Below are 25,892 nucleotides of genomic sequence, written 5' to 3'. Positions count from 1 at the left end.
AATAAAAGCGTTACAACAGATTATCGTGTTCCTCGGCAGCGCGTTTCCCCGCCGACAATCCGTACAATTCGACGCATGCAAATGTTTGCATATTTATGTTGCACGTGCCGCACAGTCATTCTCGCCGTCTGAGGAAAACCCGACGACACGGTCCTTATATTTTCAAACGGGAGAAGTCTTCACCCTCTCCTGCTCCTGCTCCTCCACGACCACGTTCTCCTTCGTTCCTCTCGAATCTCGTTCCCGCCGCACGATTGCACGTAACAAAGTGGCTGCGCGAATTGAATGAAATTTCAAGACGCTCGGCGGGCGGCTATTAGAATTACAGGCAATCTCTGCATTATTAATGAAGGGTCTTAAAACCCGCATGGGCGAAACTGTAACTGGGAACGGCGGAGACGAGAAAAAGCGGTCGCTGCACCCTCCAGGGAATCGGTGCTTCTAGCGTCAAGGAAATGTCCTCTCGGTTTAAGGAACTACAAGTGTCCTTTATCTTCATTTAAGCGACCGTTTACATTTAAATCAGCCGCTGTAATCACAATTGTTTCATACAATTGTACGCGTCGTAGTTTTATTAGTTTTTTCTTTGCTGTTTTACGCGTTTGCGTTTTTATTCGTTCATTCCTACCGTTAACGATTACAGTTCGTAGATAATGAAAAGAAATCTCAAATTAGAAATCGATGTATTCCGCGTTCGTTGAAACTGAAATGTCAGAAATAACAAGCTGTTTATATTCCAATATCTATGCTTTTTCTCGTATTATTTCGTTTCATTCTTCTATTTTGTTAGCCTTTCTATTTCTATGTACAATTGTATGAACTGACAATTGAGATTGTTAATTAAGTAATATCTGAAGGAACAATTGTAGAAACAAGAGAAGAAATACATAAAGTTATAAAGCTAATTAGTTTTGTAATAATACTAATTTATTAAATAAAGTAATAGTGTCGAAAGTATAGGGAAAATTTAATTAACTAACGAGTCTTGTTAAATTAACGCCGCCTTTTCGTAATGCGTTCGAGGCAAAGGTCATACCTTTAGAGAAGATATCGCGCCTTACCCTCAGGAGACAATCCTAATTTTCCTCTCTGCCTTTTGCGCTTTCCACGCTCATTTCCTCGCGTGGATTCTCGTAACGAAGTGGATAAGGATAAGGTACAAGAATAATAAAATTCCAAGATGTCGGACGAACCGTCATTAGAATCGCAGGCGACGGAAACTTAAGAGACAGAAGCGGAAGAGAGGAGAGCCAGAAAAAAGGAAACGAAGACGGAAAATGAAGGAGGAATAAAAGAGACGGAATAGCGAACGGAATGGTCGGAACAGCAGACGTCGAGGCGAGAGAATTTCATTAATAATACAAGTAGCGAGAGAGAGAGAGAGAGAGAGAGAGAGAGAGAGAGAGGAGGTCGCGTCGCGAGATATACGTTCTGTAATTATTCCTAGCGATACCGCGGATAAAGCGATGGGACCGATGAGGAACAACAATTATTTATAATGAAGAAAGCCGATGGGACTCACTGTCTCTTGAGAGAGCGAGAGAGAAAGAGAGAAAGAGGGGGAGAGAGAGAGAGCGACTGATGGATCCAGATATAAGGGCGAGTGGCGCTTTTGAGTACTCGCCGCGCGAAAAACGACCAGCACTTCTTTATGCGCGAAGAAAAAATATAATGACGTCGTTACGATCGCGGGTGGGAAAGCCGTCCATTGAGCGAGCCGCATTGAGACAGATGTGACACCAAGAAAAAGCGCGCGAATTCTTTCAACCATCTTTCTGGCTCTTGACGAGCGTTTCGAGCAGACGAGAGATGGACGAGAAAGCCCTCGAAAAGTTTTTGCAACGACTATGAGCAATGTATGGTGTGTACCAAATGAAATTGCGTGCTGTCCAAAACTTTTCGAAAATGAGCAACAGCGATTGATGTAGGATGAATTTCCTTTTAGAAAATCTTCATCGAGCATTATTACTTTTACCTTTCAACTGGTCACAATTTTTTTTATACCTTTTTATCAATTGACTGATTTATCTTGAGAAGCATTTTGAGCTACCTACGTATTTTGTGCGCGCGAGCGTAAGTCACTGACAATATCTCCGGGATTTCCTCTTATTTTCCAGTTTTGTCCAACACATGCTTCGCCATAGCTATGGTCTGCACATAGCTAGGAACATAGTTTTTGGAATAGTCGATTGGAATAGTCTGCTGTTGCTACTGCGATAGCGTAGCATGCTACAGAGAAGCTGGCACAAAGAACCGTCTACAGACCAGCGTCATCCCTCTTGAAAGTCGCCAATTCATTTCTTCCTTTCTGCTTTCGGGAGACGGGTCGACGTAACATAAGAGAGTGTCGGGAAAGAGTGTAAACGATGGCGGAGGATAGATCGAAGGTGATCGCGACCTTAGAGCACTGGTAGAAAAATCGCCTCACAAGACGGGTCTCCGTAAACCGTGCAAATAAATGGCGGCCGACCGAGTTCGGTAAACTGCCTCCACTTTTTTTGTCATTTATTTGCTGTCTCTACAAAAGCGGCTAGTTAAACAAATTTCTGTAATTTCTGCATTGCATTTCATTTTTGGATTTAATCGTTGTCCTTACTCAAACGACAAGTCTGAATTAATTTTATGAGACTCTTGCAAATATTGCAAAGGTGAATAACAGTTGAGTTTCACAAAATGTGTTCTAGATAAATATTGACATGAATATTTGCAAAATATTTTTTTAACGAGAAAAATTGTTAAATATTCAGTACGAGATTTCAGAAACTTTGCACCATATTTCAATGATGGTGCAGTTACAAATGAATTTATTATCATGTGTGACCGTTTGCGGTAATAGCGGCTGGAGAGATCTATTATTAACGAGCGTTAACTCAGTATAAATCGATATCGATTTAATTAATATTCCTAAAGCCTGTCAAATGCTTTGGATATCTCGTTGATTATTTAGAATTTTAGACCAATTCTGAGTATTGATTATCTGATTTTTAACACTGCCTTATTTTACACTTTGAATATGTTTTATAAAATAATTATTATCTACTGTAAGTCGAGTAAGAGAATAAGTCTACTGTGACCTTGCGGTGTTTCCGACAAATTGCAACGCGGGATGGAACTGCGGAACAAACCCCGGCGAACACAGCAGTTACGGACGAATACAGAGGAAAAATTTAGATTGACGCTAGAAAATTATTTTTGCCCTATTCTGCCGCGGAAAAAGGGAATTTCCAATATTTTTCAATTTTCCGACGTGGCATGGACGGATGCGAAGGTGTAGAGACGGCGTCCACGAAAATGACAGTTAAGCGTGAACGATTTTACGTAGAGAAATTGACGTTATCGGCTTCTTCAATTTAATCCACCCTCCGGTCCATCTCCACGACCCATACGACACTCTTTCCGTTCCGCACGGTGGCGAGTAGAGAAATCGAGTATAGAACGTGAGGAGAGAGGAAAAAAGCGGAGGCCCCTGCAGGTATAAGAGCGTTACGTTACATGTATATATGGAAAAAGGGAAAACGTTGGCTTTTTTAAAATTCATGCCGGCTCGTGTACCTACCGTCTACACGCGCATACGTATTCTACAGTGTCGCTGCAGCGAAGGATCGGTAGCTCGAAGAAATTTGCGAAGGACGATCACGCTGGGAGCGAACGAAGGCAAACGTACTCTGGTGATATCAATTTCTTTCCCGCTGCTAGCAGATCTCCACAAACGTTCTTCAGTTCGAAAAAAGTGTCGTTCAATCTCGAGACGTTGTGCAACGTCGAGATAGACTTATGTATTACATTCACGTTTTATATTTTATAAAATTCTATTTATTTGCTTGAAGCTGTAACAGGTTTAAACCAGAATTTAAATAAAATTCATACTTTCATTTACGTATTCGTATTTGTCTCTTTGATTCCACTCTATCCTTTCATTAATCTCCAAACTTTGAAATTAATTAATTTTATGTAATTTCGTAATGTAATATAATGTTTTATGCAATGTAATATTATTTTATGTAAAATTGATTAAACTTATATCTCAATAATAAATTTTTATGTTATTTAATAATTATATATTATTTATAAAGAGTAAATTTATGTCGTTGGAACATCGCTACAACAACAACCGTCTTTTTGTATTGGTACAATTTATAATACATAGTGCTTTTCCGATTCCGCTCATAAAAGCGATCGAATCGATCGAATGCGCTCGGTAAAAATGACCGTCACAAGCGCATCGGATCGAAATGTTCGCTACCGGCTCTCGAACAACGAGCGCGTTGGATCGCGTCCAGGAAAAAGTCATCTCTTTGTTCCGATCTTCCGTCAATTGGTTAATTGGCGGAGGAAGTTAATTGGCCGATCATCGCCCTCGTTACCGAGTGACGCCGATATGATTGCAGCTGCGAGCATCGCAGCATGAAAGCAAACGCCCTAGCTGCCTGCGTAAACTCGACTAATTGCGGCGCGTCATTAATTTACTTGGGCTGGCCAATTAATACGACCAGAAGGACCTGGCGTGTCTTTCACTATCTATTCTTCCTGTCGACTCGTTTGGCCACTGATTGCGGTCAGATCGGCCGATTTCCATGCCGCGCTGAATTATCACGACGACACGAATTGGATTCCGCGTCGATCGGATCAGCCTTTCACTATTGAAGGCTGCGCAAATGAAATTCTAAAGCTCGCCGATCTTATACCGGGTCATCGCACGCGAAATACGAGCGTAATAAGAGTTTCAATATTATAGGAACTTGTAAAATAGATCTTTTAAGACATTTGTAAAGCAGGCGATTCTGTTAATGTATAAAAATGAATATTCTCACGATGTACAGCTAAAGTTTTTAATTTTTTTCTTTAAATTTCTTATATATTTAATAAATATTTCTAGATTTTAAAACATGGTTTTGAATTTACTTTGATTTCTCTTCAGGATTTCCTAACATTTTCTGATTTGTCAGGTTCTGTCGATTTTATCCAGTTTTCATGATTTGTAATGCATTTTCACTCAGCTCGTTAGTGCAATTGTTGTGATTCCTATTTTGAGCTATTCCAGCAAATAATAACGCAATACTGCAAAAGACCGCGGTTTTCCGTTTCTTGTATGCAGACTTTTCTATTGCAGATGGTCGATCAATCACGATATATCGTCAAATTGTTGTTTATGTACAGTCGATATTAAATTACCCCTCATAATGAAGTATATAATTTCATTTATCTACAACTACGTTATTCTTCACCGACGCACACACATACAAGTAATATTATATTATTAAATGCGATTATTATGGAGCTATATCGTTGCGTCTGAAAATTCTTTTTGCTTCCGAACGACATGTAATTAAATCACTTCAATTATTCCTATTACTACGTGTCTGTGAGAATATAAATCGCAATTTATTAGCCTTATTCGAAATTCTAATTAATTGTTGTAATTTAAATTATTACTACTAATATGAATAATATATTATACGTATATTTTATTAGAAAGATTGTAATACATCATTATGATAAAAATTTTGATATCTAATATAATAGGAAAGATCCAAAATGCTTTGAATTTTCAATTTGTTCAAAAATATGCTTTCTGGTAACAAATAAAGTCCAGATGCTTGCAACGAGACAGACGGGGAATAGAAGCATTAAAGAAATAACGAGCTGATCGAGGTTCGATGCGCTTGAAAACGTTTAACGTAGCCCGTAATGCGATCGATTTCCCAGACTTCTCTCCGCTCCACGTTGATCCATATCTTCAAAAAGAAATAGGTCGGTCTTATTTCCGGCCTTGAGCGATTCCATTTAAAACGGAACTCAACACGATCGGAAAAGCCAGGTAATACGTATATACCTATGTGTGCATAGACATATACATATATATATATGCAGGATTTCCGAATTAAAAAAATTTTCGATTAGAAGATGACGCGTTTGATGCGAATCGCTTCCATCTCCTTCATTCCCTTCATCACCGAGACAAAATTGGAAAAGCGATATCTAGGTAGCGTTTGAAAATTGCGAGAAGAGTCAGTTCTGTGTGAACTTCCGCTATGGTTGCAGACTGATTTAATCGCGTTAGCGTGCCAGAACACTATCCCAAACGTGCACCGTCCCTGCGAAGTTGCGCGGCGGGGATTTCAATGAAATAGATCACGCAGAATCAGGCTCCGCGACGCGTTATCGGGCAAACACCTGTTTCCACTAGATATGCGGCGCAGCATGTAGCGATGTGCATAATGCATTCGGATTCCAAGTGAGAACGGCGTGTGATCCTTACATCACACAGCTTAACGAATGGATAGTATCGAGATAAGAAGAAGCAAGCGTGCATGTACGGAACATCGCAATATGGGAGTTTCATTTCTCACAAGAAAACATGATTACAATAGATTTCACTGTTATTTTATTGAGATTTCGGGGATGCATTCGTCAAGCGTATATTTTTATTACAGATATGTACATATATAACATACATGTTCCACGTGGCTCTGTAATGTGGTTACGTAAATTATTACGCGCTCGTAATATTTTTCCGATAGTCTCAAGCAAATGCTCGAGACGATCTCTAAGACGCGGTAAACTTCTATTTATAATTTCACGCGTTATGTAATACTAACAATAAGTATCACAGTGTGATACTAACAATAAGCGCGCATAAGTAGTATAAATAGAATCCTGTCTTACATGTGTCTGTAAATTTATAGATCGTCTAAAGCGGACTGCGATAAGTGAAAATAGATTCGTCGATACGCGTGGGTGAAAGAATGCAATTTTTATCGCGTATACCTCTTTCTTTGTTTTATACCGAGCCCGAGCGTGCTCTCCGCGAAATTGCGTAAATTCCGCGTCGGTTTTACGCGCTACAGCTAGCGGGCTGCTTTACAGCATCCATAACTCCGACCGCTCGGAATTAGCCTGATAAAGCAATATTATAAATTACGCTGCCATTTTTCGCAACATTTTTTTCCGTTAATGCGTGCTTTCCCGCGAGGGATGTACCGTTCGCTGTTTAACCGAAGCACGTGCGTAATGCATTTAGATAGCAAGTGGTTCGGCGTGCTCAGCTTTCATTGTCACGATAAGGAAGACAGATTGCGCCTTAAAAATTTTGCGCTACATCGGACTTTCCGATTCGCCGGATGCAATGTCTTCCGTGCGACTTCCGAAATTGCACGGCACGTGTTTTAAACGACAGAAAGCACGCGTAACATATCAAATTATTTTATTATTATTTTATTATTATCAATATTTATTGAATAATGGAAGAGATACTATTTTGCTGACGTATATCTTGGCATATTTATTATGCTTCCCTTTAGAGTGTATAAATGTAATTCTTTGCTTCTTAGCTTCATTAGTTCTTTCAAATGACGTATACTTTCATGTTAATATCAGGCATATATCCTTTCTTTTTTACATTATGCGAGAAAAAGTATATTTGCTTTTACCGAGGTGGCTCGGCAATATTTCGTCTACCTTCCAGTCGTTCCAGGACTGCCATAAGGTGTTCTGTCATCGCAGTAACGCGAGCCGATAATGCAGCAATGTTATATACAGCGTCAGACGTTGACTTATAGTTTATACCACCATGAATAGAAAGTACAATACCTCGTGAAGCCTGCGTTGTGATTATTTCATAATAGCGAATGATAATGTTCCCGTGCGCAGGTGGAACATGTATTACGATTCCCCATTGTATTATTTAATCGATGTTATCTGCATTTGTATATCGCAAAATTATCCCCAGAGAAAGACTACGAAACACATTATACTGTATTTAATCGTACGTAAACGATTATCTGCGACATTACATCACAAGAGATCTGCGATCGTAATTATCAACGGGACAACGGGGGGATCATATGTTTCGATTATAACACTTGCTACACTTTGTCCATCATGCGAACGCCCAGAGCTGCAACATCTCGAATATGACACGTCCTCCCCCTTCGAAAAAGAAAGAAAGACTAAATATAAAAAGAGAGAAAAATCCGATGTCGGAGATTGTAACGTTGTAGAGAAAAACGAAAACACAGTGGAGGTATTTCCCAGCGCTCGTTCTCGTCCGGTGATGGGAATTTCCGAATTATTGGCCCTTTGTCGCACCAGTGATTCCTCGCGTAACGCGCGACACGATGCAAAAAACGCATGCGTGGACAAACGAGGAAGTGATACACGCGCGTGATATTTATAGTTTGTGGCGTATCGTACCGAACGTACGATTAATTCGATTCTCCAAGTCGACGTGAGGAATTAAGCTACTCGACGCAGAACTACATCTCGTTTACCGTGTTGTCTCGATAAAAACGCGAGGCACGTGCGATGCAGCGTAGGTGGTGGAAAAAGATACGCTCGCGTCGAATGCGGTAGCAAGCGATCGGTTCTGGAGGCGAGATGTTTGTTTTCGGGATAAACGCAAGAATTGTTATATTTCTGCAGAGTGTTGTATAATAGATAAACGAGATTAAACGTGCCGAGAATTAATTTTTTAATTATTGTATACTCATACGTGTTCTATAACATTACTGTGAACGATATAATTTATTTAATATAATATTAAAGTACATTTTGATATTTCCGCTACATATATATAAAAACAGTTTGCAATGCAACAATGACGCAAAGATTTAAAAAGCACGTAAAAACATACTAATATATTAACAGGAAGAAGCATTTGAATTATTTCAATACCGACAGCGGTTCGAGATTGATCAGCGTAGAATTAATTTCCAGTCCTGTTTTACGCGGATTTGCCCATGCATGATCAATCTGTTGTGAAACATTCGTTGCGCTGGCTTTGATCGGTCGAAAACCAGCGCGAGGTGCTCGCCGATGTAAAATTACACCACGCGCGCGCTGCCTTATCGAAGATCAAATTGATTTTCGGCCTCCCGCGAGCATACGAACGGGTGGAACGCTCGAACATCAGAGCTAAAGCTAATGAAACGCGCGATATAACGAGCCGTTAATTAAATTCGCGAAATAACACGTGTGCATGCGCGCTCCGCTGAATTAAGCACCGATCTAATTGCTAATACATGTTAATCGATTTACTTTGCAGATGTGTCAAGGAGAGGATTTTGTTCGGACGTATCGACACGTGTCGGCACGCGTCTATGGATGGTGAATTTTTGCGTGAAAGCCTCGTCAATTATTTAGCGGAGAGATGTGACGCGTACCTTCTAAGTGAAGTAGAATTAATTTTCCGATCGGCCATGGCACGGTGTTCCATTAGCCTTCATTATAGAGTCCGTCAGATCATGAAATCGACGTCGATCTCACGTCCGATGTACCTCTTTCCTCCATTTGTAAGAGACTCTTCATCGCGGCGTGTAATCTTCTCTATCCCTCTCTCTCTTTCTTTCTCTTTCTCTTTCTCTTTCTCTCTTTTTCTCTTCCTTTGCCGACTCTATAAAGCGAAATATCCTCCCCTCTTCGCCAGCGATTTAGAGAAACGATTCGCTGTATCTGCGCCAAGTTAATTAAGCTCACGGGTTGGAGCGGACGTTCATTAAGTATATTGCACGCGCGCGTTGATATTTTCTCTGTTAAATTAAACACGGCCACTCTAAATATTATATTTAATTATGCCCCGGGAACGAGATACGAGAGGCTCGTATTGGTATCATCACATTGTCGTAGTTGTTGGAATTAATACCACGTCACGTCCACCGGCAGGTAATTAGATTAACAATCGAACACGTTGCATCAATAGTGGAGTCTCCGTTCTCTCAATTAGTCACGTTAACCAAATTAATTGTTTGTTAATACACAACGCTTACGTGAAGTCTCTGAATTTCTTAAATCGACTTTCAAAATAGAGCAGTTTTGCATCCGCCCGTCTGGCTGATCTAAGATTCGATTTCGTGTAAGTACGCGGCGTTTAGACGGCACAATCGATACGTCTATCAGTCGATTCGACGTTCCCGCAATTTGACGAATCGTCGTTCCCCTTATCGGTTGTGCCTGCAATTATTCGACGACACCGTTGTCGTCGCCATCCCCTGGCACAGCTCCCGAGAAACGTCTCCGGAATCAGACTGTCGTGCGCCAAACCCGTTATCGCCTTTGAGGAAAGCCGCAAGAGCCGACGTTTCAGGACGAAATCGTCCTGAAATCGCTCAACGTTCGATCCAGCCGCGAGCTGAATTAATCATCGCTCCATCGCCACGCGCCTCGTGAGTCACCAATGTGATCCGAGAGCGGCGGAGACGTTTAGATGTCATCGGAAGTCCTCGGCGAGGCTTCATCGCAACGTCGACACGTACGCGCTGACAAGGAGCTCTGCTCAATTTAATAGCCCTCTTCCCCTTCGCACGAACAATACCGCCTGACAAGGAGAGCCGGACGTTCGTAACAGCGCGAAGCGGCGACGATTCGAGTAACAGTGAATCATGGATTGCACCATTCGGCGAGGTTGAGAATAATTGAACTGGATAGCACGAAGGCACATCGATCATGTGATTCACGCAAGAAACGATGAGATCCATATTTCCGTTCGCAAAAAGGCAGTGCCATTACGGCTTTATTAGAGTCACGGATCTTGTAGAAACTTTAGATGAATACGCAAACTCGCATTGCGCGAGCTCGCACTGTTTTCACGTCGTAAAATATTTCGCGTACGTTTCTATCGTAATAATCGTACAAGTTTGATGGCGGACTCCGCTAGCTAACGGAGAACGTGCTCGAAATCTCTTTCGCGTCTCTCTCGTTCCATCGATATCCTCGAGAAGTAACCGCATCCGCGTACCCTTCGGCGGTACACGGACTTTGCATCGTGCTGCACTTCTTTAGAGAACGGCAGATCGGTTTAAAGAAGTTATATACCGCGGATCATCGATTCCTCCTCTCTCTCACTCCCTGCCACCCCCTGCGAGATGCCTGGCGAGCGCGCGGCATCGGATTCCGAGCTTATCCCGAAATACGAAATACCTCCCCATTGTGCGCGCTGCCATATATCTAATGCAACATAAAATATGCGTTGAACGAAGACAAGGGCCCAGTAGAAGCGGCCAATAATGGAGAAACATGGTCAGCTATTCGTACTCGATATTCGGCAAGAGTAAATCTTCGTTTGGCTGGCATACACCTTACGCGCCGGGAAATATTGCCGTAAATATAATAATATGCCGTACTGTATTCTAATTTTGCGAGCCTGTTGATTGACTTTCATGACCATGGACCATGTTTCGTGTAAAGATTTTTTCTAATATTTTATATACACGTCTTATATTGAAGAATTCTTAAGTTTAACGATTGCTTGACGGGTGAATATTCTTGTGATATTCAATTACATTTATGCAACATTTGTATGAAAGAAAAATAAAGAAGTAAGTATTAATGTATGGACATTAATCGAGAGCATTAACAATAGCTTTAATCACCGTGCAACGGCGTGAAAGATAGGACTGTAGAGATTTGGAGGTTTTCGGTTAGTTCGGTGTCGACGACAATTAGTTCCTGTCTGGAATTCGTCTCTGGGAGGCTTAATAAGTTGAGCGGCTCGACAAGGAGACGCGAGAAAGCAGCCGAGGGAATGTACGTAGACTTTAAAGCTCCGGCTATGCTGACGGAACAATTTCATCGTCAGTCGGATGATTTCATCCCCTCTCCCATGTTCGACGCCAGCGACGGAGGCTAACGGGGGTGACTGCTGACAATCGATACGTAACATTTGTTCCGGAGTTATACGAATTCTCGAATCGTAACAAGCCTGTTTGATCGTGCATCTCGGTATTGCCTTGAAGTTCCAGAATCCTTTTAAATAAATATAAAATAAATTTATATAAATAAATATAAATATAAAAATAAATAAATATAAATATTATAAAACTCGCAATCAGATTATTAAGGCGAATAAAATTGCCGGGTTTCAACGTGTCAAGAAGCGACGTTTAAGGAATAAACTTGGGGATGCAGCAGAAGGAACGCGTTATAATCCTCTTTTTAAAAGTAAGAAGCAGAGGACGACAACGGACTGACGAAAGAATAACTTGCTTCGTCTTTCGTGAAATCGGATTGAGTGTCGCAACTTGTCGGCGGCTGTTTCGACTTCGTTGCGCCAGTGGACGCCTCGAATTTTCCTCTTATTTGATTCCAAGGTTAAGAAGAAGAGTCTAGTTTGTTCATGGACAGGACTTCCTTCCATTCAACCCAGCTCGAAAACGCAATAACCGTCTTCGCTGGCCTGCGAAATGGCACCTCCTCCCACTTTCTATCTCACTCTGTATCAAGGAGAATGAGGTCCGCACGACCTCTGGTCAAACTCACTATCGAGTTACGTCTTTCGTATTTCTCGCTCTTCCTGATCAAGCGGAAGTGGAGAAAACGGTCGAGAACTGGCGAATCAATTTTTCATTTGAATTGCGATGGATAGGAATGTCCCTTAATCATAAAATTTAATGTAAGGTAATATAAAAACTTGGTTCGCGTAATCGCGTAATTGCAAGTTGCTCAATTCATTTAATCTCGATCATAATGTCTTTATTGCGTTCTCTCTTTTACAATTTATTCTTTCTAATAAAACGATTTTGTTAGGCAGCTTATCGGCTCCTGGTAATGCTGAATTTAGTCGAGTTAAAATTATGAGTTGCTCTCCTGGCAAATTATCTTAATTGTTTATTTATTACCAAAAGAATCGTTTTACTTTTCGAGCGTCGGAAAAGCAAAGTTTACTGAAAGATACTCAATAAAAGATTCCTTTGCTAATGTAGGTAATAAGATAGAATAAGGTAGATGGCAGAAGAAAGAGTTTAAAAAGGATTGAGTTAACGAACGAACTTTTTATAAAAGTATGTTATAATATTTCCGATATTTATTTCTTGTGAGAAAGTATGATAGTATTATGTGTAATAAAATAATTTCTTTATAATCAAAGATTAATAATTATATGCAAGTCTTTGCTTCGAACTTTGATACTTTGTGTCACTTTGTTCGAAGCTGCAGAGGATATTCGCGATTCCATTATAAAACGAATAATGAAGTCCTTTGGAGATTATTACCAAGAATTAAAAGGCTTTGCTTTGAGATAGACGTATATTCGGTTCATATTCGCTCTGCTTCCGTTCTATTTCGATTATTAGAGAGCTGATACTTTTCTTTTGAGGGAAAAAGAGAGAAGAGAGATATGTCGATATTTCGGGATTATTATAAATCTCGAATCATAATATTATAAATACCCCGAAGATGATATTTTCATTATTCTTCCTGACTCGCCCGGGTATCTATAAATAATATCATTTTCTTGATGCGCTTCAGCGTCTTCTTTTCTCAGAGAAAATGTCCTCAAGCGATAAAAGATTTAGTTTTCTTTTCTTTAAAAATATTTTCTTGGACATTAATGGAACAATGTGTTAAGTGCTGTTGTTTCGTATGAAATTTTAATACAATTATTTTTAGTTTACAAAAAAATATAGAAGACAGATATTTTAACAAGATTGGATTATTTATTAAATGCAAATCTCTTTATAAATTCGTCAGTGATAAATTTGATTTCAAACAATGTTTCCCAATCATTTCCGCAGATGATTTTCGAATTAAAAATACATGAATTCACGAGAACGATTGCATAAATTACACGACGCATCCAACCGTAGTCTCGACTCTTTCATTCGATCGAAGGTTTCAGGTTGTTGCAAGCAGGATGGTAAATTCCACCATACAGGGCAGAATTTGTCGAAGCAAATCGAAATCGTTCCCTTTGATGCTCTGCGCCAGCAGGGTTACACGCAATTTTATTACGTTGCTGCGTGTCTCGTATCTTCCTGTGCAATTTTGCTCTCGTTTCACATTCGTTTTAACGCGCGAATTCGTTTCAAAGTCGTTTCTGTGTCAGTCGACGTAACATTCCGCGATGCGTGTTTCGCGTTGAAGAAAAATGCGGGCGACGAATTTTGCTCGTCGGTCGATTTTTCAAGTTACTACCGATTCTGCAACTGATAGTTTCGTTCTCCCCGCGATATATAATCTTGTTTTCTTTTTTTATTAAATTTAAATCTTGTTTCCTAAAGAGTTCGTTCCCTAAAGGGAAACATTTAAGAAAGTAAGAAGGAGATCTGAGTAAAATAAATACCAGTTAATATTAAACATCAAAGTTTACTTAACTTCATGTAACAAGATATAAACTTTAAGATATAAGATTTTATATTAATGCTCCAACGTTGTAATCGCGTAAACTACGAGATTGCATGACTCTGTAGAGTCCATATCAGACAAACTCTGCCATACTCCAGCGTAATCTCGACCACTATGCGCCACAGGAATAGCTTGTTTCACCTTGCAACATGCTGGTAAATAACCAACGACAGAACTTTGCAATCTTTGAAAGGGGTCACAGTTCATTTCATAGCCGACCCTTTGTGAGAGCACCTCAAAGCGTTGCGGTAACAACGAACCGCGAGGTCGGAAACGAAAATGGATTTAGTTAATCCGATTGACGGTTCGCGGAAACCGCTGGCTTGCGTGTTTTAACGGTCGCCGAAAATTTGCAACTACTCGCAACAAAACCGCGAAACACTGAAACATGGAATTAGACTCTCTGCGACTTGCTACGGACCTTGAGCATGGTTAATTCCGCCTGCAGAAGAATATGTGGCATTAAACATACGCCACGTTTGACGTGACCGGACATCCTATTTTCAGAAAGCAATCAGTTTGTAAAATTTAAATAAGACAGAAGTCAGAATATAAATGCATAGATGATTCCTGATTTCAAAGTCTCTTCTTTTGAAATCTTTCTATATATAATATATTTCATCGGCATAAAATTATATTAAATATAATTTCCTCATTCCGAACAATGTGGATTTTTCTCAATTATACATATTTTATTTGCTTTTGTTATCTGAAAAATATTGAAATAAAATCAACATTCTATAATATATTCAATGAATCAGATATTGTTTAATTCGTCATTATTTTATTTTTTACTTCATCTACTACAACACAGGCGCGCGCTATTTTATTTTTCAATGTTAATAACGTTTTCGAATGACAATATTCATCTATTATTTATTAAAAAGTTTTTTCTTTTTCCGAGGAGTTCTGAGATGTTAATATTATTAATTGGCATATTGCCTAGAGTTCTCTGTTATTGAAAATACCGTAAACTCGGAAATGAAAAAGTTCTAGCCCGTAGCCCTATTCTAAAAAAGGCGTTAAAGGTGTTATTTATTTCACCATGTTTCATCAATACAAATTTGACAGAATTGACAGCTGCCGTTTTCACGTTCCTAAGAAATAATAAATTAATATAACCACACTAACAGCCACTATGACATTCTGACATTCGCAACACACAGTTCAAGTCACACGAAATTCGAGCCAAGCGAGAGAACCAATCAGCGTCGCGGAAAAGAGGCCTCAATATTCGATAAAAAAGAACTTCACGATGTTAACACGCCTTTTTTAGAATAGGATTATTATTTCATATCAGGCAAGCTTTTGCAGCACTCCAATTTTAAACTTTAACAATATTATATATAATTATAGATGTTTATCGTTGAAATTTAACGTACAATCGCGACACATAATATTCGTCTTATTAAATTCTCTTGAAGGAAAGGCTCAGTGTTTTAGAATTCTATTCAAGGTCCATAATTTCGAACACAGATCCACAGTATAGCATCTCCACGATGTTACACTAAACTCTCGTTCGCGCGACGCTCTCTGAAATTCTTGTAAATGCACAGTTGATAGTCGATCCGACTCGCATTCCAAAAACGCACAGCAAAAGGTGTCGAATGCCAACTATTCGTGAACGGTGTCCGGTGTGGTAGCCACGCAATTCCGTTCGCTCGCGGTAGTTTGTAGCTCGTTAACTTTACAGATAGGAACAATGGACAATCGTTATACAGCAGGCCGAAATGCCTGCGTGTCCATGGTGCTTCTGGTGCCCTATCCAACGACGGAAACTCGAGTGCTCACTCGATGAACGTCCGCGTATCCATTTCGGTACGTGTCAGATGCTGGACCGTTCCCGAAACGTTTAATACACCGTATTTCGACTACCGCGAATTATTCGTGGAATGCGATTGGTACGCAGACCGGATCTACCACTTGGTTTTATGAGACATAACAACCCCAACTTGCCACTCTATGGTGGCACTAATGTTCTCGGTTAAACCGACATCACACGCGTACTACAGGCGATTAGCACGTCCGCACATAGATCCCCCTGAATTTCTTCGGCGAACCCACAATTGTGGGAAGCCCACGCGACAGTTAATTGACATGTCTCATTATGATCCCTGCTGTCCGCCTTAATTTTTGTGTAATTTGAACGTTTATTGCGGTGACTCTTGCCGAAGATGTATACTTCGCTCAGTATATCATGGAGCTCCGCCGTTTTCATCGTAATTTGCGTCACCCATCGCTTCGCGCGGTAAGAATTGCGCGTCGCAGAGTCGCTTCTCCTTGCCATATATTAATTCAAACGAGGAACGGAATTGTGCCGAGGTGGGTGAATAAATTTCGCACGCGATTATTACGTGTCTCGTGAATCCCCGTCGAATTTTGCCGCGGAATTATTCGCGGCTCTTCGCCGTCGCAATTATGATCAACATCGGATTAGAACGATCAGCTCGTCGGAAGATTTAGAGTAACTCGGTCGGCTGTAATTACTCGCCGAAATCGAACAGAGCGTTTCATATGCCGGAGCCATGCGATTTCGATGCGTGGCGCGATAGAAAATGATCATCTAATTGGCGCCGGCGATGTCGATCTGACACGATATACCGGAGCAATCGATGGCGAATGTCCGCTGGAAATACATACACGAGCGAAATATACGTAAATCCCTTTGTCCAGTCGAGTCAGCTAATTACGTGTAAGCTCGTAATGTTCCGATATCGTCAATGCTGTCGCCCATGCAAAGTTGATTGAATGAAGACAAGTGCTGCTGCTGCGTTATGTTCTACGATGGGCAGTAAAACATTGAGCCTAATTTATTTTGTGAATCTTATTTTATTTTGTGTATCAAAGAAAGACTGAACTCGATTGAAAATCGATTCCACCGTTGAAGTGTCTTTTCCTTTCTCGCTAAAACGTTGCTTTTAATAATATGTGAAATATACATATGAATTATCAAATCTTTCTAATCATGACACTGCGTACATTTTGATGACAAGCATTAAGGTGGATTCATTATCGCGCATAGTTCGCAAATCCTCTCGGAGGCAGTTCGATGAGATGCCATCGTCTTTAAGATTCACGTTTGAAATTGGATTCGACATTTCTCCGGGTTCCATCGCGCGATCTCCGCGAGAGCAACGATCTCCGACGAGCGCGTTCCTCGACATATTTCCGGATCATCGCTTCCGTTTTCCTTGGTAAAGCTCTCCTCTTGAGAAATCGTAATCGAGAAATTTAGAGGCCGATCTGGATTTAGTTATCGTATGAATCATTGGAGGAAGATCTTTGTTGTTAATTCAGTAGCCGTAAAATTCCTCAATTCTGAAACCTATTTTATTTTATAATTATATTAGATTGACCGGAAAGTATAATTTATAGATGTAACTTAATATTGAGTTGATAGAAAAGTTCGTGCTGATATACTTTACAATTATATTAAAAACATGTATCTCAACTAGATTGCTTCGACATTTCAGAAAGCAAATTTTTCAAAGCTATTGTTTCGTAGTTTCATAAAGTTAATTTAAAAACCAATTCTTGTGGCAATATAATTCTCTCATCGTTGGTTTTTACTGCACATGGTTACAATTGCAAATTGCAATTTGTATAAGTTAGCACATGATTCACGGAACTCTGTGAGCACGCACGGAGCTTTTACGAAATAAGGCGGGATCTCTAAACCATCTCTCATCCACGCTTGCATATCTCTTTGTGCCTCCAGGCGAGTAAGAATCTCTTATCGTTCCCCCTTTGTCCCCTTCATGCACGTACGTGAAGCTGATTCGTTTGAAGGAAGATGTTATTCAAATGAAACATGTCTCCTCGGGTACACCATTGACATAAATCAAGGTACAACCGAATGTACCTACGTGAACTTGACACCCCACTTTTAATAAATTAATAAATTAAGTTTTTAATTTTTTCGTTTGTAGCTACTCAGTTGAAAAGATCAAATATGCAAAATAGGCAACTTCGTCAGTTACCGTAATTTGTTAACGATGCAATTACAAACGATTTCTAATCAATTTATCGAACTTCTTTTATTTTTTAGTCAAGTACCAACTATTTTTACAAAATGTTAAATGTATAATTTTTTTCTGTGAAACTGTAAAACTATAAAATTATAAAACGATGTTATTTTTACTAGAACTAGCTACCAGCTACCAACAAAATGCTAACATTTCGTATGTTTAAAACTTAATTTACTAAATGTGAAATGCCAAGTTCACATAGATGCCGGACGTAGCTCGGCCGAAACTCTCTCCGACATGTAATGCGAAACATTTTCGAAGAGTCATGCACTTTGCTTTTTCATTGAAAACTCAAAATGGAAGCACGTAAATGGAGTGAACATTTCACTTTTCACTTTTGAAATTTCGAGCTACGGCAAATATCAGTGAAGCTACAATGTTTAATTAAAGAGAAAATATTATCATTTTACCTTCGCTTGAATAAATCACTCGCATTAAAAGCTTAGGTTGAAGCGCGTTTTCTGAAAATCTCATTAAAATTCTTGAATCACGTTCATATCTTTTTAAAATTTTGATTTTAAATTAAATTTACGATTTTTAACAGAAGGGACTCAAATGAGGGGTTCAAATGATTATTATTAAAATATTTTATGAGATGTGTACGTTTTATACGCAGCAATTAGCTGTAGGTATGATTAATCATATTTAACAGGGATGAAAGCAATTCATTTCATATAGCTATACGGCAATAGCAGCAATTTTAATTGCATCCTACAATCCGGTAATTAATTTGCCTTCTCTAATTGTCACGATTAATTCGTAGTTTCGATATTTCATTTACAAACATCTGTACTGTTATTCGGAAATACCTATGATATGCAATCCTTGAAAATTATGAATAATTAAGCTTCATTCCATTAGACTTGGAAGAATGCATTAGTATTCGGTAAGCATATAAAGATATACATGTATCTGTATATCTATACTTACATATCATCACGTCCGTGTACGATTTATCTACATAGATGCATCTCGACGATAAGATTTCGTTGCGTATTTATGACATAAAATAAAAATCAAAATAAATACGCTAATATTATGTATGTTATTTATAATTCCTGTGCATTAATAATAACTTTTTAATCTAATAAAAACATACTAGAAACATTAGTTTCCATTGTAATACTGCGAATTTCAGAGAAATTCTATGGTAAACAATTTTTCTGCGGAAACCTGTGGAAAAATATTTATTTTCAAGAAACAGGAGATATCTTTTTTGCACACAACAGTCGCGGCTTACATTTCAAGAGAGAACAGTGCCAAGGAAATTTTTAAAATTGCAGAGATTGAAAAGATGCTATATAATCTTTTACTCTTTATGTCTAATATGTCTACAGCGGATTATCAAATAAGAATCAGTATCATTGGTACTATAATATCATGAGCGGTTTCCAAAGTTACAGTTTCATAGATTGTTATTCATTTTTGCTTTTCTCGTCTGTTATTTTCTTCGTGCAATCTTGAACTCATTTGGCAAAAATTTTGACGAAGTCCAGCCAGATCAACCTCCTCTTTATCGCCGAGAGGAGACAACATTTCTCACGGACAACTTGGGGTATTTTTGTATTCGATAATCATTCTAGATAAACGAAAACAGCAGTGGACTATGATGTAAAAATTATAAAGGGAAAGAAAAAAAATTGAAAGGAAAGTTACAACAGATAAGATAAAGAGAGGAGATACGAGCGGGAAGATTGGTGATAAAAAGTCGAGAACATTTTTCGTCGTTGATAAAGAAAATGGGGGAGTGAGCGAAAACGGAGAACGGGGGTTGCAGGTTGTATCTTTTATGCGAGCCATCCGTGGCATTCTTTTTCGTGGAAACAATGACAAAAGATTAGACACGAGGGAGACAGGGCGATGCATCTCCTGGAAAGAGAAAGAGAGCTAGATATTGTGAAAAATGACGTGACGTTAGGGCGTTGGGAAAAAGTGTAAAAGGGAGAGACACTGTAGATCAGAATACAATGTACGTCGATTGTACATTGGAGATGGATGAAACTGTATTCTCAACGAGATGTCATTTCCAAAATGGTTCGCCGGAATTTCAGGTAAAACCCTGGCGAACGACAAATCGTATCGCTAGAAGCTTGTCGCGCAGATAATCTTAGTCTTTTAGCAAAGGGATGTATTTTCAAATAATTATAGTTATTATGGATGCGAAGCGACACAGCAAGTTGTAACATAATATAATAAATAATGGTACAATATAGTACAAAAAAGAATACTTTGTACCCTAACATTTTTCAAACGTTTATATTGCTTACTTGCGTATTATTGTATTTATGTATCAAGAGACAAATACATCTTATATATATTAAAATATTAATCAATCAGAAATCACGTACTTGGACTCGATCGAGATATTGCGTTCGAGTGATAAAGTCATTTGAAACAATTTATAGCCACGATCAGAATACACGCAGGCGACAATAATCTCAAGGGGTGTAACATGCATTCGAGGACCGTATGGCGAAATCGCGGGACACCGATGTGAAACTAATGGCGTGTCTCACGGCGAAACGGAATTATAACGGCGTGTTTTCGAAGCGTGAATCGTGGTGGCTTAAATTGATCCGCCACTAGCGGAACATTAAGATAGTTAAATCCTGTATAATTCGAGCGTCATTTGAATTTGAAAGCTGGCGATTATAATAGTGGAAGCTCCAGTTCAAGAGACATGGATGGTGCTTTTAGCTCAAAGTTTCTGGTGGCTACCGACACGGTACACGAGGAGACACAGAGATGTAACATTCAACGCAAATATACGCATGTGTACTCTTTGTGTGTGTGCATGTATGCACATATATATATATACGACGACACGATATTATGTTCGACGTTGGCGGAAGAGAACTTTGATGAAGTTCGGCCTGCAGTTGTATCCGTGGGAAATTTCCAAAAAGCCATTGTGTCGTCAGCGTCAGGGTATGGGTTACGTGCGGGAGCGGTTAGTAATTTTACCTGATGACAATCCGAACCTCGGCATGTCGCAATTGAAACACGATGAAACTCGTATATCTCGCAATCCCCGTGTAATCGTGTATTGTGAATTTATCGTCTGCGTTTGATCTCAATTAGAAATTGCGAACTCTGTAGCGGCACCATTGAATCCGAATCAGGAGCTAGCTATTCGCACCTTATCGTACCTTGCAAGAAAATTTTACAACTGGTTCACGGTGTAAATGCGTCAATGTGTCAACATAACAATCAGATTAACTGTCATTTGCTTATTTGGCTATTTGTTTCTTAAGATGCTGGCTCAAGCTTCTTTTATGAATTAAAACGCGTTAGATTATTAGCAAAGTGCAACTTTCAACATCTTATAAAGATGATGTGTAAACTGTTTGAAATAATGTTATTCATTATGTCAAATGCAATAGTTCACGAGAACGTAGATTTAGCTCACTAAGAGAGAAAAAGCAAAAATAGTTACATACACACAGACGCGCACGCATACGTGTTCGGCGCGCATTTTAATATTTATCAAGCACGTAAAAAGGTAATTGAATTGCAGTCAAAAGCTTAAAACTTATCCGCTTTCTGAGATAAACTGGTTTAATGTTGCCTCGTGGAACGACGAGAGTTTTTCAATTGCCTTCGTACTTGTCGTCGCAGTAGACTTCGGTCAGATGGCATCTTCAGTAAGACCTATTTATGTCTCTTTACGACAAAGTTGCAAATGAATTTATCTAACAATTCGCAAAAATCCTATAGACATTTCCTCTGCTAAAATAACAAATTCGCAAAATAGCGAATGCTTAAAATGTATAAATTGCGCTTTTCGATTCTTGATATAGATCGCCAATGAAAATAATTCTAATATAGTTATACAATACATGAAAACGGAAGTAACGAAAATTAATTCTACATTCGATATTAATAGTCGATTATGTGGCGTATAACGCTCTGATAACATTTAAATAAAACTAGAGTATTATTATCATTATCATTGATTATCTGAAATGTTATATCATCAAGAGTCACTCCATAAATAAGCGTGCGCTGTTATGCTTTACAGGTGCAAATGAAAAACTGAACCACCAATCGATTATTAACTCTCACAGAAAATACGTAAAGCTTTGCAAAGATTGCTCAAAAAGCCTCCCTTTTATTTGGTCGGCCCGTTTATCTCGATATTTCATCCGGTCTCATCCACTTTCTTCGAATTGCGACATTAAGATGTATTTTAAGAGCTCTTCCTTGTTATGAATAAAGCATAAGCCGTGAGATAAGGCAAGCCACTCGTCGCTCGGTGCTATTCTTAACTAAAACCAACATCTCACAGAAAACCGCAGAGCAAAATGAACCCGAAACAAATCCCCCGCGCGTATTGTAAGAGATTATCTTAAATATACGTACGTGTAATGCGTACTACGTGCCCAAAATCGTTTTATATAAAAGCAGAATTTCTAAATATTTTTATCTGACAGACGTATCGCCTCGATAATATTCGACCGTTCAATTTCTAATCCAAGAACTGTTCAGTATCCACGAAAAGTGATAACAAGATCAGCACTTCGCACTTGGATGATATTTTTAGGGGAAGTAGCGACGGATTTCCGAGGGTTCGGCGACGAATTCGAGCCGACGACGTGAGAACGGAAAAAGTATTTAGCTCGAGAACCCTCGTGCATTTAATTTCCCATGTTACCGTCGAGTGCCGTTCAGAAGGGCGGCTACCCGCTTTCGGGAGTTGTCAATTTTCATCTCTCGTTCCTCGTCAGATCCCCACCGTTCGCATCGCTAAAACAGTTTCGATAGTAATTCACTGTTTTATGTAAATTATATGGCTGTAGATTTTTTCTCGCGAAACAACTGAAGCAATACGTTACTATGAGGCTAGCGTTAGAGCTGAATAAATTTCATCAAAGTCATTGATCTTCCTCTCATTCTCGATTGTAAGTAAATAACATCTAAAGGCACACAATTGATTGAGAAACGATAAATGCGTCAGACGAGAACATCTGATGACACTTTAGCTACTTAATTTATCTCTTTGCAGGTAATTAGTAAGTAAACTTAAGGAAAAATTAATTGCTTTCTGCTTCTACAAAGCACTGTGTAAGCAATAAGTGTCAATCATTAATTAACATTAATTTACCTTTAAGGCCGCAGATAGTTAATTCATCTCGTGTAGTCAAATCGGCCAAATCGGCAAACATCATCGAGCATACATGCATTATGTCAATTAAACGGATCGCTAATGAACGCAAACAGTTACGAGTTAAATGTTGGTACTAGGCCGCAATACAGTGCGATCGTCCCTCGCATGGAAAATAACATACAAGCGTTTCACTAGATTTCTCTAATTAAAAAAGCTAGATTAAAATGACTATCAATTAAATTATATCTTTCTTTTCGTTTTGTATATCTCTTATCTTAAAGCATGTTACTTAATTATATTCAAAAGCGAATCTTGTTTCTCATAGAAACTCCTCGTTTACGCAAACATGTATCGTAAACATGTAAATTCAGCGGAGTTTGTAACAACAACAGTAACAAGTTGAAATTGAATCTAATGGATCGCTCGCAACAATATCCGAAAGTTGCTGCACAGCTGTTGAATATATTTATATTATCTGTGTGCATGCTGCTATTAACAGATTAATTCCAATTTAGGCTCCAACGGAGGTATTTATAGGAATTTGCTGGAAATTCGAGAAATTCGGGGTGAGAAGAACGGCACGCGGATGTTTCGTGTCTCGTGAGATCCGCCCGCGGAATTGGAGGGCTAAAAAGATAAAAGAGCCGGAATGCGCGAAGGCGCGTTCGGGCTGACGTAGCGGAAAAGCTCAAATCTCGCATTTAAACGCACGAATATTCGACGCGAGTGCCTCGCAGATATCTCGAGCAATTTCCCGCCTCTCATCTCTCACATAGTGTCTGATGCACTAAAGCCGGTGACAGGTGTGATATAAACTCGTGAAACTCGAGGGCAATAAGCTCAATCTCGCGCCAAGTTGATAGTTTCAATAGTCGAGCATTTACGCTTTATTAAAAATGTTTATTGTGCCTTCAATCCTTTCTGACAGAAAATGGCCCAACGACAACCTTCAATATGACAATGTGAAAATATATCGTAATAGTGAAAAATTGCATTGTATTTTCATGGAGTTGCTAAACATTATTTACGATATAATATTTACTTACAATATTATATTCATCAAACCTCAACATCAGGGATAAGTTTAAGAAAATAATTGTAAAGTTCATTTTCATGGCTTATAGCTGAAAAATATACTACTACATAAAACTTTTATATTGTTCAAAAATGTGGACAATAAATTATAATTGCTAATTGTACTGAAAAGTTTCTAATTTTATTATACGCCATAAATTATCATTGAAATTAATAAAGTGTTTAACTACTTAATATTGAGTCAAATAAATTAAAAGTTAAATTAATTAAAAATTAAATAATTAAGTTTTCGAACTCATAACGAGAGGAAAATTGTCAATGTAATAATAATAATGCAGAAGTTAATATTGAGCAGTTGCCAAATATAGTGTATATTGCAACAAAATTTATTAAAATTCGTGCAAAACCGTTCTGCGAGCGTCTAAATTCTTGCGATTTTAATGCAAAGACGGCTTAAAGCACTGGGAGGCATCGCAGTCGAAGTAGACGACGGGTCGTCTCCGCGCTGGGCGACATTTGCGAAACTTTCTTGCTTTCTTCCAGGACGGCTCTGCATATTTCTCCGATATTTAAACTTATCCGTAGCTCTCGAGAGCGATGAGACGAGCGGGGGAGGAGCAAAGTATGTACACCCCAGCGCCGCAACGAATAACTTTTCCTTCTCCCCGCTCATCGCTTCTGGTCTGATTTCCCTCCGCGAGCGCTTTAGTCTTCGTAATTCCATGAATACCGAAACGTCCCTTTCTTATCTTACACTTGCATTTTCTCTTTGTGAAAATGCCGGAAATCAGTCAGCTGCGCATTGAGCCGATTGTGCGAGACGAGAAATGCATGCATCGTTCCTTTCGTCTTCATCTCGTTTGTTCAAGAAAAGATGGTACGACTATTGTATTCTGAATTCGAGGAAAAGGCAATTGATAGAATATGCGCTGGCTGTTACTGTTCTTCGTTACAATAAAGATTTATCGGTATCAAATTTGAACATATCTCTCGAAACCATCTTATATTTATAAAGCAGAAAGTTATAAATAAAAAGATAAATAACATTCTTGTGAAAATTTATAATATAATATGAAAATTAAAAAGTTTTGGTAAACTTTATAGTATTTACTAATATTTTAAAATCTGATATAAACTTTATGAGGATTAAACACATTTTCATTAATTTAATTTATCTTTTCATTGCTGTTTCGATATTAATTTTCGATGCTTTATAATCGGTTTTTAATAGTTTTAATTTGTAATATTTAACATTAATATATTTTATCACACGTTTATGTGAAAATGAATAAACTTGTTGTTTGAAGAAAAGAATTTACTCCTGTAATGTCGTAATTGGTGGACAAGTCGATCGGTTAGTGCGCGTGACCTGACCTCAGTTTTACCAGCTTTAAGAAGAAAAAAACATGGTTGGGGTTACACTGGTGAGTCGAGAATAGCGAAAGTTTCACCTCAATTGGGTGGACGATGTCGATGCTTTCTGGCGACGCCGGAAATCGAGAGAACGTGGCTCGATATTCCCCGTGTTCCTGTTCGATTTAACTTCGAGGACGAAGTTGTGCGCTCACGTTGTTACGAAACTTCATCATCGCCGCAACAATCATATT

At 38.9% G+C, this 25,892-nt stretch overlaps 1 protein-coding gene across 6 annotated transcripts in view; it reads left to right on the top strand.

Annotated features, from left to right (window-relative positions):
• LOC105276277 overlaps positions 1-25,892 on the top strand; it is a 139,766-nt gene that overhangs the window by 71,705 nt on the left and 42,169 nt on the right. The gene's annotated exons all lie outside the window — the stretch shown is intronic.

The sequence above is a fragment of the Ooceraea biroi genome, chromosome 6, assembly GCF_003672135.1.
Source record: "Ooceraea biroi isolate clonal line C1 chromosome 6, Obir_v5.4, whole genome shotgun sequence".
In the NCBI taxonomy this organism is placed as follows: domain Eukaryota; kingdom Metazoa; phylum Arthropoda; class Insecta; order Hymenoptera; family Formicidae; genus Ooceraea; species Ooceraea biroi.
Note: the sequence above shows the minus strand (reverse complement) of the source record. Positions and strands in the feature narration are given on the sequence as shown.